Source organism: Brassica rapa, chromosome A02 (genome assembly GCF_000309985.2).
Source record: "Brassica rapa cultivar Chiifu-401-42 chromosome A02, CAAS_Brap_v3.01, whole genome shotgun sequence".
Taxonomy (NCBI): domain Eukaryota; kingdom Viridiplantae; phylum Streptophyta; class Magnoliopsida; order Brassicales; family Brassicaceae; genus Brassica; species Brassica rapa.
The window spans coordinates 17,290,573-17,304,665 of NC_024796.2; the positions used below are offsets into that span (position 1 = coordinate 17,290,573).

At 30.3% G+C, this 14,093-nt stretch overlaps 2 long non-coding RNA genes across 2 annotated transcripts; one reads left to right on the forward strand and one right to left on the reverse strand.

The window, feature by feature from the left end:
* Positions 1–1,189: 1,189 nt before the first annotated feature.
* On the reverse strand, positions 1,190–5,682 carry LOC117132092. The gene is made up of 2 exons (XR_004455585.1): positions 4,118–5,682; positions 1,190–4,034 (listed from the first exon to the last, which is right to left on the reverse strand). It is a non-coding gene; the product is annotated as an uncharacterized LOC117132092 (long non-coding RNA).
* A 1,190-nt stretch (positions 5,683–6,872) lies between these two features.
* Positions 6,873–8,647, forward strand: LOC108871915. The gene is made up of 7 exons (XR_004455575.1): positions 6,873–6,913; positions 6,998–7,122; positions 7,343–7,423; positions 7,513–7,624; positions 7,703–7,860; positions 7,929–8,049; positions 8,111–8,647. It is a non-coding gene; the product is annotated as an uncharacterized LOC108871915 (long non-coding RNA).
* The last annotated feature ends 5,446 nt before the right edge of the window (positions 8,648–14,093 follow it).

Consider the following 14,093-nt stretch of genomic DNA (forward strand, 5'->3'; position numbering starts at 1 on the left):
TCATCGACTTTGCCATCCACTTTACCTTGGAAGTATTATATGCTACTTGATGAATCGACTCTGCCACCCACTTTCATCGACTCTGCCACCCACTTTACCTTGGAAGTATTATAGAAATATTAATAATTTTTTATTTATTACTTTTAATATTTATAAACTATAAAATACAATGAACGAAATTTTATATAAGATAATTATAATAGTTTTATACTCTACTTGATGAATTATGTTCGAATATAATTATATAATAACTATTTTAAATATTACAAAATCCAAAAATGTTTATTAATATTATTTTTAAATTATGTATCGTTGTTTAAAGAATAAATTTATCATAATTTTAAAATAATTTATAAAATGCTTACAAAATGCAAGGCAAAGTTTCACTTTCAAGAGTTAAGTCGAGATCTGGATTAAAAATCCTAATAACTGGTAAAGAAGGGAAGCCGCAGACAAAAATATTGAATGTTATCTACAAACAAGTTTTTCAGAATATTTCGTAGTCACGGTACGTAATTTTAATCTACTTTTTTTTTCAAATACAAATTTTAAAATGAATAAACTGTTGCAATTATTTATTTTTTGTATTTGCTAGATGGGTTGTGATGAATTAGGAGACCGATGACGGTATGTCAATTTAATATTATTTCATGTTCAATAAAATTTAGAAATTTATAAATCTATCAAATAATGTTAACCCGTCAAATTGCTTACAAAATTTATTTAATTTTTTTGCAAGTTTCTAATTGAATTTGCTTTCTTTATCGAGAAATGTACTTCATAATTTATATTATTTATGGATAATATTTTGATTTTTATTATATTTTCTTTTAATATATCTACATAAATGTTTGTTTATTATTTATGGAAAAATAATATTATTCACCTAAAATAAAGAATTACGAAACATATACATTAAAATTCTAATTAATGATAATATAAAATTTGTTACTTCTAAAACTATACACTATTTATTCCATTTTTTGAATGAAACTATTTTCGTAAACACATAAAATATTTTGTGACGTTGCAATTATACATACACACAATATCTACCTCATCATACTGACATTACTGTGTTCCCTCTCGTGAGGTACGAGTCGAAAGAGAACACAGGGTGCGGACCGATCATGTTCTTATGCCCGCACAGGGTGCGGACCGATCACCTAGTATAACTTAAAAAAAAAAGAAACTAACGCTGTTGCCGTAGACGGCTTCTTCTTGTTAACTGCTTGAACGTTCTAATAGCTTTCACAAAAAATAATACAAGGGTTTGTCAAGTTCGGATCTCCAATCTATGCTTTCAAAATCCTATTTCAGTTTAACCTTCTCCAAGCCAAATAAAGCCATGTTCATCCATCAATTTTCTTCTTCTTCGTGCTATTTGAACATCCTCAAAGGCTTGAACGAACACTGATTTTGTACTGAGAAAGTATCAAACAAGAGGAAGAAGAAGATGGAGAGGAAGAGCATTGATTTAAAAGTAAGTTTTTTTTGGAGTTGAACCTCTGATTAAATCTACAAACAAATTGGATCTAAGAAGAAGTGCCCAAGAAGAGAACAAACGAGAGTAGCAGAGAACAAGCTACAAAGGAGAGTAGCAGAGAAGAAAATACAAAGAAGGAAGAAGAAGAAGAGCCTTGAGCCGCAAGAAACAGAAGAGTGAAGAAGAAGCGTGAGTGTGAGAACAAAAATAGAGACTAAGAGTGAGTAAACAAAAGAAACAAATATGATGAAGAGGCTGGCCGAGAGTAGTTGAGCTTGGATAATTCCTTCGCTAGAATAGATAAAAAGTTTGATGATCTTATCAACTTGATTAAAGCTGGGTCTAATTCTGTTTCTAGTAATACCATGACTGTCTTAACACACTTGTCTAGTGCCCAAAAGGTTGGAAATGTTTCAGGTACTAACATGGAAATCAAGGAACAAGAACCCAACCTTGCTGCGCAAGAAAGTCCTACACTTGATAATGTGATTTCTGAACTTAAAGTGGTTAATCCTACTTATCAAAACACTGGTATGATGCACGTGCAATTTGTTCAGAAAGTTGGCGAAGGTCTAGGTAAGGAGGAGCCACGTCCAGAGCATAGAATAACCTAATTGACTCAATATCCCTATTGCTTGTTCATATATAAACGTGATAATCAGAATATCTAAAAGAAAATCAAATATGATCATACATAGACATGATTAAAGATCTAGTAACTCTAGTTATGAATTTTGATTACACGATCAAGAGATATATATATATAACAAACAATAATTAAACTTGGGGATAATTATGTTAATTGAGTGATGAAGTAGCTCAAACCTGCAAGTTACTTGGTGAATTATTTGGGTGTTCCTGGGATGAAAAAGAAAAAGACGTCGAAGATAGAAGAAGGAGAAATCAGATCAAAACTCTTAACGGAGCCGTAACAACGTTAATTCCTTTTTTTTACAAAGCTATTTTTCATTTATTAAAAAAAAATAATACATTTTTTCATTAATCTTATGTGGCAGTTTGATTGGTTTAGGGAAGTGAGGTGAATTGTATAATTCACTTTAGGGGGTGAACCCAAGTTCTGTCCAAAAAAATGTCGGATAACTGTGTCTTTCTTTCTTCCCAAAGAGAAATCCCCATACACACCTAGATATGCTAGTAATCTATCAATATATACTAGGATTCTGCTCTTGGTTTTTGGAGTTATTTACAATGATATTCCATTTTCTTATTTAGATTTTAAAAAAATTAATTTTGACCAAAAATTAAACACACTTATTTCCATATATACTATTCTCTCCTCTATTTAAAGAATATTCCAAAAACAAAAAAAAAATTAAAAATTCTAATAACTAAAATTCTCCTATTCTACTGGAATATAAAATATCTGTTGCTTAATATATATTCTACTGGAAGTCCTCAATGAAAACTTGCCGGTATGTTTAGAAGTGGCCAGAGTGAATGTGGTGGTAACTTAATTTTATGCGAGAATCTTTTACGACAGTGGAGTTTAAGGAAGGGATAGTGATTTATAAGACCGAACTTTGTGATGTTGTTAGTATAGGTTGATTCAAAGCTTAGTCTTTTGCTTGTGTTAAGTGACACTTGTGGTATAGGTTGATTCAAAGCTTAGTCTTTTGCTTGTGTTAGGTGACAGTTGTGAAGAGATTTTGTACATCTTACATACTTGTAGATGTAAATTTGTAGTTTGTTTCAAAATTTATTATTTACAAAATCAATCTCAAATATATTTGAAATCTATAATTAAGTATTCAGCTTATGTTCAAAAATTTAAGATTGAAAAGCTACTCTTAACATCTATAACAAAACTGAAAATGACACTTCACTATGTTATCAAAATTTTAAAGTAGCAAAATTTAGTGATTATTTTTGTAGATGAGAATGTAAGTCATATTTATTATCTACTATATTTTTTAGAAGTATATAACAGATACGAGATTTGTGGATAATATATATTTAATATATATTTAGTTTTTTTTACAAAATTTAAAATAATGAACTGAATTAAATATGAGACGTTGAAATCAAATAATTTCTCAATTATAGACGTCAAACTCAAATCTTAAAATTCAAAGGGTTACATTTTTCATTTCATAAATAATTTTAACCGAAAAGTTATCCCGCGCTTTGAAAGTCCATATCAAAATATAGTATATCTTATTAAAATAGAAGTACACTTTAAAATGAACCTTTAGATTTGCAAAATATTTACAATCTAATGCCATCAAATTAATTAATAAACTTAGCTTTTATTATTTTGTTTTTTCCTGTTTTTAATACATTTCCTAAATTGATTATCAACTATAAAAATCGGCAACATTAATTATATTTGAACTGACTTCCTATTTTACGTCAGGAAAATATACACGTACTATATCATGAAAGTGAATATTTTCAAAGATATTGAATGCATCTTTGAGATCACCAGTGGATTTTAAATATGTTATCGTAATGTATTTTATGTTTAACACAATACAACTCAGAGTTTTCTATTTCTTATGATCTTAATTCAGTAAAGTGGTTTGTATATCTCTCTTAATTTCTAAACTGCTATATAATATAAATTTTTGCAACATTTTTAATATTACACCAAAGTGTAAGAAAAAAAAAAACATTTTTAATATTAGATTTGGAAGTATATTATTCATTTACTATGGCTTTATAAAAGCTTTAGACAAAAAGATCATAACCGAAGAACCGACCAAAATACCTGAATCTGAAACTGGACCAAACTCTTAATTAATGAATTGGTTTCAAAATTTATATATTAAAAATCACCGAACCGAGCCGAAGGGGTACCCAAATAAAAAAATATTAATTATATATATACATATAGCATAGCTAAATATATATATATATATATATACTTAAAAAATATATTTAAAATATTTGAAAAAGACTAAATTATTGTAAAGTATCTGAACTATCTGAACGTATCCGAAACTATCCAGATATTTTTATCCAAAGTAACTAAAATATCAGATTTTTTAATCTAAATCATCCTAATAATTCGTTATTTTATTTAAAATACATGTTATTTAACCTACACTACTTGAAATAGCGAACCAGAGCCGAAACCGAATGAGGACCAAAACATTTCGGGTATTTTTTGGTTCCTAATTTTACTATCGGAATCAATCTGAACCAAACCCAAAGCTATCCGAACCGAACCCAAACAAAAAATTGTTAAATAATAAATGGATCCTCTATCCTCCTACCCGAATTACTTGATATTCAAAATACCCAAACCGAACCGAATTGATACACATAATGCCCACGCTAGCTTATAAGATAATATTGTTTTAAACCTTAACACATTAAATATTTCATATTATCTATTAGTAATACAGTTAAAGTAATAAAACATCAAATAATCAATTTATATACTACTAAATATAAGTTAAAATAATAAACATCAAATAATCAGTTTATATACTATTAAATATAAGTTAAAATAATCTATGAATAGATTAATTGTATAATATTTACATATAAATACAAGTCTAAATCGTTTATAAATATGGAATTAGTTTATATGATATCCATGTCGGTCTAAAATACAAAATATAATTAGTCAATGTAAAATTATATGTAAATTTATACTATACTAAAAGGAAGATATACTCATCATATAGCTATGCCACGTATTACAAAATAATCAACCAATCATATTCTTTTTTTTTTACACATCAGATGGACCTCAACATGTGGGCTTCGTCCTGCTTCTGCTATTCACGTTTGGACCTGATTCTTTTTTTCCAAATTAACAAACGAACTCGGCATCTTCTTCTATGCCCTTTCGTTTTCTCCGATTGAAAAACTTGAAGAATGAGTTCAGATCTATGCTTTACTTCAATCAATTTCTCCTTTATGATAAACTTTAAGCATGTCAATATTTTGCTTCGTTTTCTTTGTTTCAATCATCCCTTGATAGTTTTGTTTCGTTTTCTTTGTTTCATCCCTATTTATACGAAGATGCCTTTTCATAGATCCCGTTCAATCCGCCGTGGTTAAAGCGAACGGCAAGACGCATGTTTCCTCTCGCTTTTGTTGCTGTCAAAGATATTTAGTATCATGTTCTTCGTATGATGTTTAAGTGATTAACCTCTTGCTTTTGTTACTGTCAAAGATATTTAGTATCAATATTTCAAACGTTGTGTCTATGAATCCCAAGGTTGAGACCCCCAAGGTTAAAGTAGACATGGAAGCAAAACTGCAAGCTTGGCTGGAATCAAAAGGCAAGACGAAAAGCTCGCATAGGATGATGGCTATACGTTCTCCGCTGATAGGTAAAAATCAAAGTTGGGTCAAGAAACTCGGAGTTTATAGATCAGCCGTTGCAGAAAATGCTAAACTTACTAGCAAAGAACAGAGGTACCCCTTTGAATGGTTGAGTTTATTAATTGTTCCATATGCTAGAACCTCTTCCCTCATAATGTACCCGTACACAGGAACGCATTTGTGAGCGCCAGGAACTTATTTGGTGGAGAAACTCCAGATGCTTCACATTTATGGGTAAATACATCTACATAACGTAAAGCCGCATGAATTTACATAATCTCTGCTTCCGTAGTCAACATTGGTTTAACTTCTTCACATGGCTCTGTTTCATATCTTTCTCGCAGGGGATTGGAGAGAAGATGGCTGAGTACATAATCGAACTCAGAGAAACAAGCCCTGTGAAATCGGTATTTCATTCATTCTTCTCCCCCAAACTTAAACTCTCTTTTGATTAACTTTGAAACCGCTTTGGAGAGCTTCTTTTGAATTTTAATTATGTTAATTCTTTTTTTTTTTCACTTACGCTCGAACTTCATTTGTTTGCAGGAGACCGTTATTCAAGGCTTTGTCCCACCGGGAAGAATCAAAAAATTCATGCCACATATGAGACAAGGCGGTCTCTACACTCTCACCAACTTCTACGGATTCAGAAACAAAGAGGTGTTCCGGGTTGCTGCTCACAGCGTGACAATCTCCTTCTCCCACACTTCCGAGTTGGCACCCCTTGAGAACAGTCCTGTGGACTTTGAGGAGGACCGTTTCCGGTTCCATTCCTATGAAGACTTCAAAGCTGGCTGTGATATGAAAGGTGATCTTTACGGTAAGTTTTCTATCATTTAGTAATATGTTGCTTCCACATACTTGGTTTGTTATTTTGTACACAATATCTCACAATTAGTAGCTAACTATCTACAAAAAACAGTATCTGATTTTAGATTAGGGTGTTATCTTAAATTCATAACTTATTAATTATAAGCTTTCTCAACAACATTCTGCTTCTCAACCTGTACCAGATGTTATTGGACACTTGAAACTGGTTAACGGCTAGAGCCTCAATATGCGTCCCTTCATTGACGATGCCGAGCTCGCAACCACTCGGCGTATATTAGTGCATGTGCAGTCGCATGCGTAAGTGTTTACGTTTACCTTTTTGTCCAAATCACACAGTACACTATGGTATTTTCCAAAACTGAAAATGTTAATCATTTGCAGGGGACCTGTTATGAAGCTCTATCTTTGGGACTAAGCTGCTGTGGATTTCTGCAAGAAGTTCAAGTCTTCTGACAACACTCCCTCCGTGATTTTGGTGACTACTGTTTACCCCAAACGTTTAGGAGGTACGCTTTTCACTATCTCAGACTGAATCGCACCTTACAATCTTAAATTCTCTGTATAGCCCATATACTTTACCTCTGTGTCATCGCAGTCGTTTAGCTTTGTTCTTTGTAGTTGTTTAATTTTTATAAATATTGCATAGAGAGTAAAAGCATAAACAAAGAACTAATATGTATATTTTCTGTTTCATTTGCCTTTGTCTATGACAACATAATACTACAGGCACACTTGCTCTCACATCCATGACCTCCTCACGGGTCTTTTTGACTACAAGGTCCAACCAACTAAAGAGTATATCAGCTGGTATGTTTAAAAATTTAGTATATAATAATTAGAACCCTTGCCAGTTACAATCAGTTTGAGTTATGAAATGTTTTCAAACGTTGGAGCAGGTTGGGAAGAAATCCATATATTGCCAAGCAGGTCAATGCAGATGTGGTTACAAAAACTGAGACATTGACTATTGAAGAAATATTCTCCTACATGAAGCAGGGAGCTGTGAAGGTATAAAAAATTATATTTGTTTCTAATTCATTGTTTAACATATTTGTACTTATCTTAATTGCTTACACATTGTCTCAGGATACTTTCTTTGTGTGCACTGCGACAATCGATGATGTTGTCCACGACTCTCCTTGATATTATATAGCATGCGGTGGGTGCAAAACAAAGGCAACCAAAGGGCCAACCTCCCTTATGTGCGCGAAATGTGGCAAGAACGATGTTGCCGGTGAACCACAGTATGAACTCTAACCCCTTGATTCAATTTTAGTTTAGCGGTGACTAACTGCTAATATTTTAATGTCAGATACCTAGCTAAGATTTATGTTTATGATAAGAGTGATGAGGCTGTTTTTGTTCTCCTTGGCGATGCCGGTCGTGAGCTAACAGGGAAGCATGCGTCGGAGTTGGTTAGCAATTATTTTGAGGTACAAACTCATTATTTACACACTTACGGTCTCAGATAACAACTATTTTAAAACATGCCAGGCCAATAGAAATAAAGAAAATGGATTCGAGGTGCCCGTTCCGCAAGTTTTGCTCAACACCATAGGGCAAACACACAAGTTCAATGTAAAGGTGACTGAGCACAATGTTTTCAGGCAGGACGCGGGTAATAACCGTGACGAAGGTCCTGTCCCAATCTGCTCCACCATCTACACAAGATCCAGTTGCTGATCAAATTAGTGGCTCTGGTAATGGAACACTTGCGACTGGGTATGACGTTATTGAGCCATCCAAAAGCCCTCAAGATTCTGCAGAGGTAGGGCTGAAAAGGATGGGTGATGGTGTTGAGATAGGCAACGCTAAACGTTCTAAAGATGGGAACTAATATGCCTCTCATCGTGGCAAAGAATGCAACTTTTACTACACTTATCTGTTTTAGCTTTCCAGTTTTTTTGGCTTTTGTTTGACTCTTTCTCCTAATTCCGCTTATTTCATACTTTTGAATCTATTTTGAAAACAATTTGTTTTTTAAAGTATGGTACTAACTTTTTTTGAATCAGCATGAGTTTCACGTTAAAAGCATGGTACTAACTTTTTTTTTTAAATTACCGGACCCAAATTAGTGCTACCAAATAATATCTAATGCCTTGATTTATGCCCCATATCAAAAGAATCAATTGCACAATTAAGTTGAATATTTTTTTTCCCATATTTGTAAATCCTTACCTTAAAAACCAGAGCCAATATATTATCTTCATAGAAGTCTATGTCACTCATTAGCTTGATTTTACTCTTAATACAAGTTTTGATTTTCATTGAACGTGGATTAAAAGTTTTATATCTCCCTCGATTAGAAAATATTTGAAAACAAAACAAAACACCTAGATTAAGTCCCCTTTGTCTAAAAAAATTAGACTATATTTTTTTGTGGAATTTTTTTCCAAAAAGACTGATTATCATAGGATAGAATTTTGTTTTTTTTGTCTACCTATTGATTTGTTTAGTTCCTGACACACAGGTTGTGTTTCCAGTGAGTATATACGAAAAATATAGAACACTAAGAGAAGCCAAACTCTGGAAAGCATAGCCTATGTTGCACCGGGACGGATACGGCCCCAAATGGGTTGAACCCTGAAAACAGAAACGTAGCGTTTCAACACTCCTAGAGGGACTGGGTTCTTTAAGCAAGAATAAGCCCCAAATACAAACAAAAGCCCACATGTATTGCACTCTCGACTAAATGAAACGATGCAGATTGATTTTATTGACACGTGGCGCGCCCAGAATCATTGATTTAGTGACGTGGCCTCTCAAAAAGAGAGTCCCTCTCTACTTCATAGTATAAGATATGTGAGCATGACTCTTTGTATATATATAACGTTTGGTACAAATTAGTTATAAGTTCGACGAAGAACAATGATAGTAGACTCTCCAACACCAATCAAAACCGTCAGATCATAATATATTTCCTGTTCAAAGATTTTTCCGAGCACATGACATACACAGACGTGTTAAAATTATTTATTATTGTTAAAATGACATACACAGACGTGCTAACATGGTTGAACAATTTATTCTTATAGTGTTGTTATAATGTAAACTACATTTTGATCCGCGCTTGAAAGCGTGGGTTTGATTTTGTTTTCCTTTTCATAATTATGAAATTTAGGGTTTGAATCATATAATTTTGAAGATTATATCACTAATATATAAGTCATTTGCGTAAGCACAATTAATTTGTATGAAATTCGATCACGTGTTTACGTTTTTGAAGTTTGTACGAAATTTGTTTGAAGATTCATTTGTGTGTAAAAATAGTATAACAATTTGAAACTGGGATAAATATAGTGTTATTAGTAACGATTTATGTTACATTTAATTGTATGTCTTTTAATTTTTTTATATAAAAGTGTCTATAATGTAAATCTAAACTACAATTTACTATTTTATAAGAGTAGACATATGTTCCATTATTAAAAGTTAGATTTAAAAAAGAATGTTTTATTCACATATATTTTTGTAAGTTATGTTCTTAAGTATTTGGGCTTTATTCTATTTTAAATTTAATGTGGGTCTCAATTTAATTATGTTTAAATTTTTGGTCTTATTAATTTGGGGTTTATCTGTGTTAGAAATTAATTGTGTAGTCGATGGTACTATGCTCCTTGTGGATGAAATGAATATTTCGATGGTTTTATAAGTGGGAGAATGAATATTTCGATAAAGTTATGTTATAATAGGTTGTGCTTTGGTTTTGGTTCATGTAATTTATTTTGTTTGGGTAGGGTGGTTTGGCAATCGATGATTTAAATGGTTAAGAATAAATAATAATGTATCCAGTTTGATAGTTAGAGTAAAAATCGCTTATATATAGGTAAAATATCTTGTCACATATAGTTATAATATATAGGAGAAGTCCAAGAAAATTAAAAAAAGAAAGAGTCCAAACAACTTTTTTATGTAGATTTATTAAAACTCCTTTCCTTTTAATAGTATTGATAGGTGCACATATGATACACAAACAATTAATATTCGAGGAAGCAATAAAATATGTTAGATAAATAAGCAGGATCAAACATCTGATCAAATTGCTAAAATTATGTGAGTTAAAGTGTATATATTACTTAATAACAATACATATACATATCATTGAAGGCTGAGTTCGAAGTGTATATATTACTTAATAACAATACATATACATATCATTGAAGGCTGAGTTCGTAATAAATCGTGAGTGGAAGATCATGTGATATTTTTTGGTTAGGTGGTACCAAACATATTGTTAGTCGCTGTTATATTACGTGGGGATAAAAAAAATTCCTAGAAAATAAAAGATTGGTCCATGTTTTCTCAATTTCATTGTAGTACTGCCATATATGAAATTTAGAGTTGTAATTAGCTGACAACTTAGCAAGATTAAAATGTAAATAATACAACATATAAGGTCATATCTTTTTAAATGATTCTCAACTAATATATAGGATATAATTCAATGTTCTAAAAATTATTAGGCAGTAACTAGGTGTTTCATAGAAGACTATCGACTAGGCGGATTATTCGGAGCCTAGGTGAGACCTAGGCGTTAGCAAATTATTTATTTATTTTATATATTTTATACATTTCTATGACATATTTTAGTTTTTAAGATTAATTATAAAATTATTGTGATGATTTATCAAATTAGATATACAAAACAGAAAAAAATAGATAAATTTGTAGATTTGTAATAATATTATTACTTAATTTAACATATATAGATAATTTAGATCGATTTTAACCAATTTTAACTGATTTAGAACAGTTTAAACAAATTTGAATAATATAAATCGGTATAAATCAGATTTTAAGAAAATCGTTTCGTATAGGACCGACTTGTCGCCTAGGCGGGGGCTTAGGCGCCGCCTAGACCGATTTTTAGAACCTTGGAATATATAATAAAGTATTTCACTATGCGCATACCGTACCTAGTCTATACTATTAAAGCATAATTTCTACTAGGATTTTGTCCTTACTTTTTGAAGTTATTTACAAACCATGCCATTCTCTTTTTTGGAATATTTTAATTTTTTTTTGCTAACTATATATTCAATCAATCGTACAAATACCTTATTAATTACACTACATATTCAATTTGGGCAACACTTTATGAATTAACTACATGATGTAATAATGATTAGTTAAGAGTATAATATTTAAATACTAGGATCGGCCCGCCCTACGGGCGGGAAGTTAATAATAAAAACTGCTTTATATAAATTTATACTAATTTTATGAAGCATTTAAAAATCATGGTAAATTGAAAACTATATTATTAAAAACAATAATGAATAGAATTCCGAGATCACATTGTTAGGGCATCATTAGTGGTAAAATAGCAAGTAGAGTACCTCATTAATATTTTTATTATTATTTTTGTACATAATTTAGTTATTAATACTTTTAAAAATTAAAATAAAAAAACCTGTAAAATAATGTCACATGTATTCACCGATTCTTTAGAAATGTATGAAAGCTCTTCTCACAGGTACCACTCTTGCTCTTTTTTTTTTTTATCTTTTCTCTTTCTTTTTTTCAGCTTTTAATATTTTTAAATTTGTTAGAGACTCATGAATTTCAACCGATGCGGATGCCTTTATTTTAATAAACATTTTTGGTTTGGAATTAAAATGACAATATCCTTCATTATTCTATTTTTTCAGAGAATACAAAATTAGCAAAATTCAATTCAGAATAATATGATATATATATATATATATATATATATATATATATATATATTATTCTTAGTTCAATTTGACATAATAAAAGAAAATATTAACTTTGAATAGATAATAGGTGAAATTTCATGTTTACCACATTCATGATACCATTATTGATCTTTACCATCACTAAAAGGGCATTTTAAAAAATATATTTTCAATAAGTGACATAAGACTCTTATATCTTTGTTCTTGATATATATATAACAAATAATTATTTAAATAAAAAACATATTTTGTTTTATGTTTTTGAATTATACTTTTTTAAAATTCATAATTTTTTTAATTATTTTTTTGTAATTTTTTTTGTTTATTTTATTTTTTAATTCTACAGATATAAGATATGTTCGGTTATTTATAAAATTTGATTCAATTCTCGTTCAGATAGTTTGTTTTTGTGGTTCAGTTTGGACAACAAAGTGGAGAACCAGCTAATATCAAAAACAAAATCGGGTCTCTTTCAGTTACAGACGTTTCAGATTATTTTGGTTAATTTGAGTAAAATTTTATTGATAAATTGTTTTTTGCCAGGAAAAAAAACAGGTGATTTAAGTTTTTTGGATAAATTATCAGGTAGTTTATATAATTTTAAATAATTTAGGGAAATGGTATTCATATAATTCATTTTGGATAGTTCAGTTTATAAATAATAAGTTTTTGATATTTGTTACTGTAAAACTAAGTTTATTTAATATTTTAGATTTATAAATTATATTTCAAGTTGAGATACTTATTGATTTTAGTTCGGTTCGGGTTTGTTTTTGATATTTTAGTTTCAGAAAAATATAGAATACATGATATATAGAAATTACCTGATTTATGAAATTTGGTTTAGTTTCGATTTTGTTTTTTATTTGGTAAGGTTCGATTCTTCAGTTACGGGTAAACACATGGCTAATTTCATGTGTGCAGAGCTTTGTAATACTGGTTAACGACACATCGATTTTAATGTTTGATCTCAAACTTTTCGTCATTCTATTTATTTATAAATTAAAGTTGGGATACAATTATTGACCATATATTAACTTAGAAAAATAAATTGGCGGATGAATCAAATATATTTTTCATTTGCTAGTTGACTATAGTAAGAATAATATATATTATTGTATAGACCCAAATCAAAGTTTAGAGTCATAAATAATAGAGCCTAAAGAGACCGACAAATAATTTAGGGATTTTTGCCAAAACTAACCCACAACTTGATTTTAACCCCAAACCTATACTCAAACTTGAATCAAATGCAAAACTAACCTAAAAGCCTAGTGAAATTACAGTTCAGCCCCTTGTGACCAAACAAAAAAACAGAAGCCATTTTTACGAATATAGCCCCAGTAAATCGTCTGAGTCGTCTGAGATGTTGGAAGTCGTCTGGACGACTGAAGTGTAAGTCGTCTGGTACCAGTTTATTTTAAAAATTATTTATAAATCTTGTAAAAAAATATTTTGATGCGTGAAAAATAAAAATCAAGTAATTATAAACAGTTTTAAGTGATATAAATTAAGATATGATAAAATTGATTTGTTTTGAAGATAGATGAGTGGAAGTAGTGAATCATGATATTCTTGGTTTAGGAGTTTGGCAAACATATGTTGTAGTATTGTATGCATTGTTAGGGTTAGATTTTGGAAAACTAAAATGTTTTTTTCAAAAATTAGTTTTCACATATATGTGTTTATTTCTGTGTATAGTAAACACTTTTCAAGTTTGATTTGATTTTATGAAGTGTTTAATTAGATAATTAAGTTTAGGGGTTATGTTTAGGGTG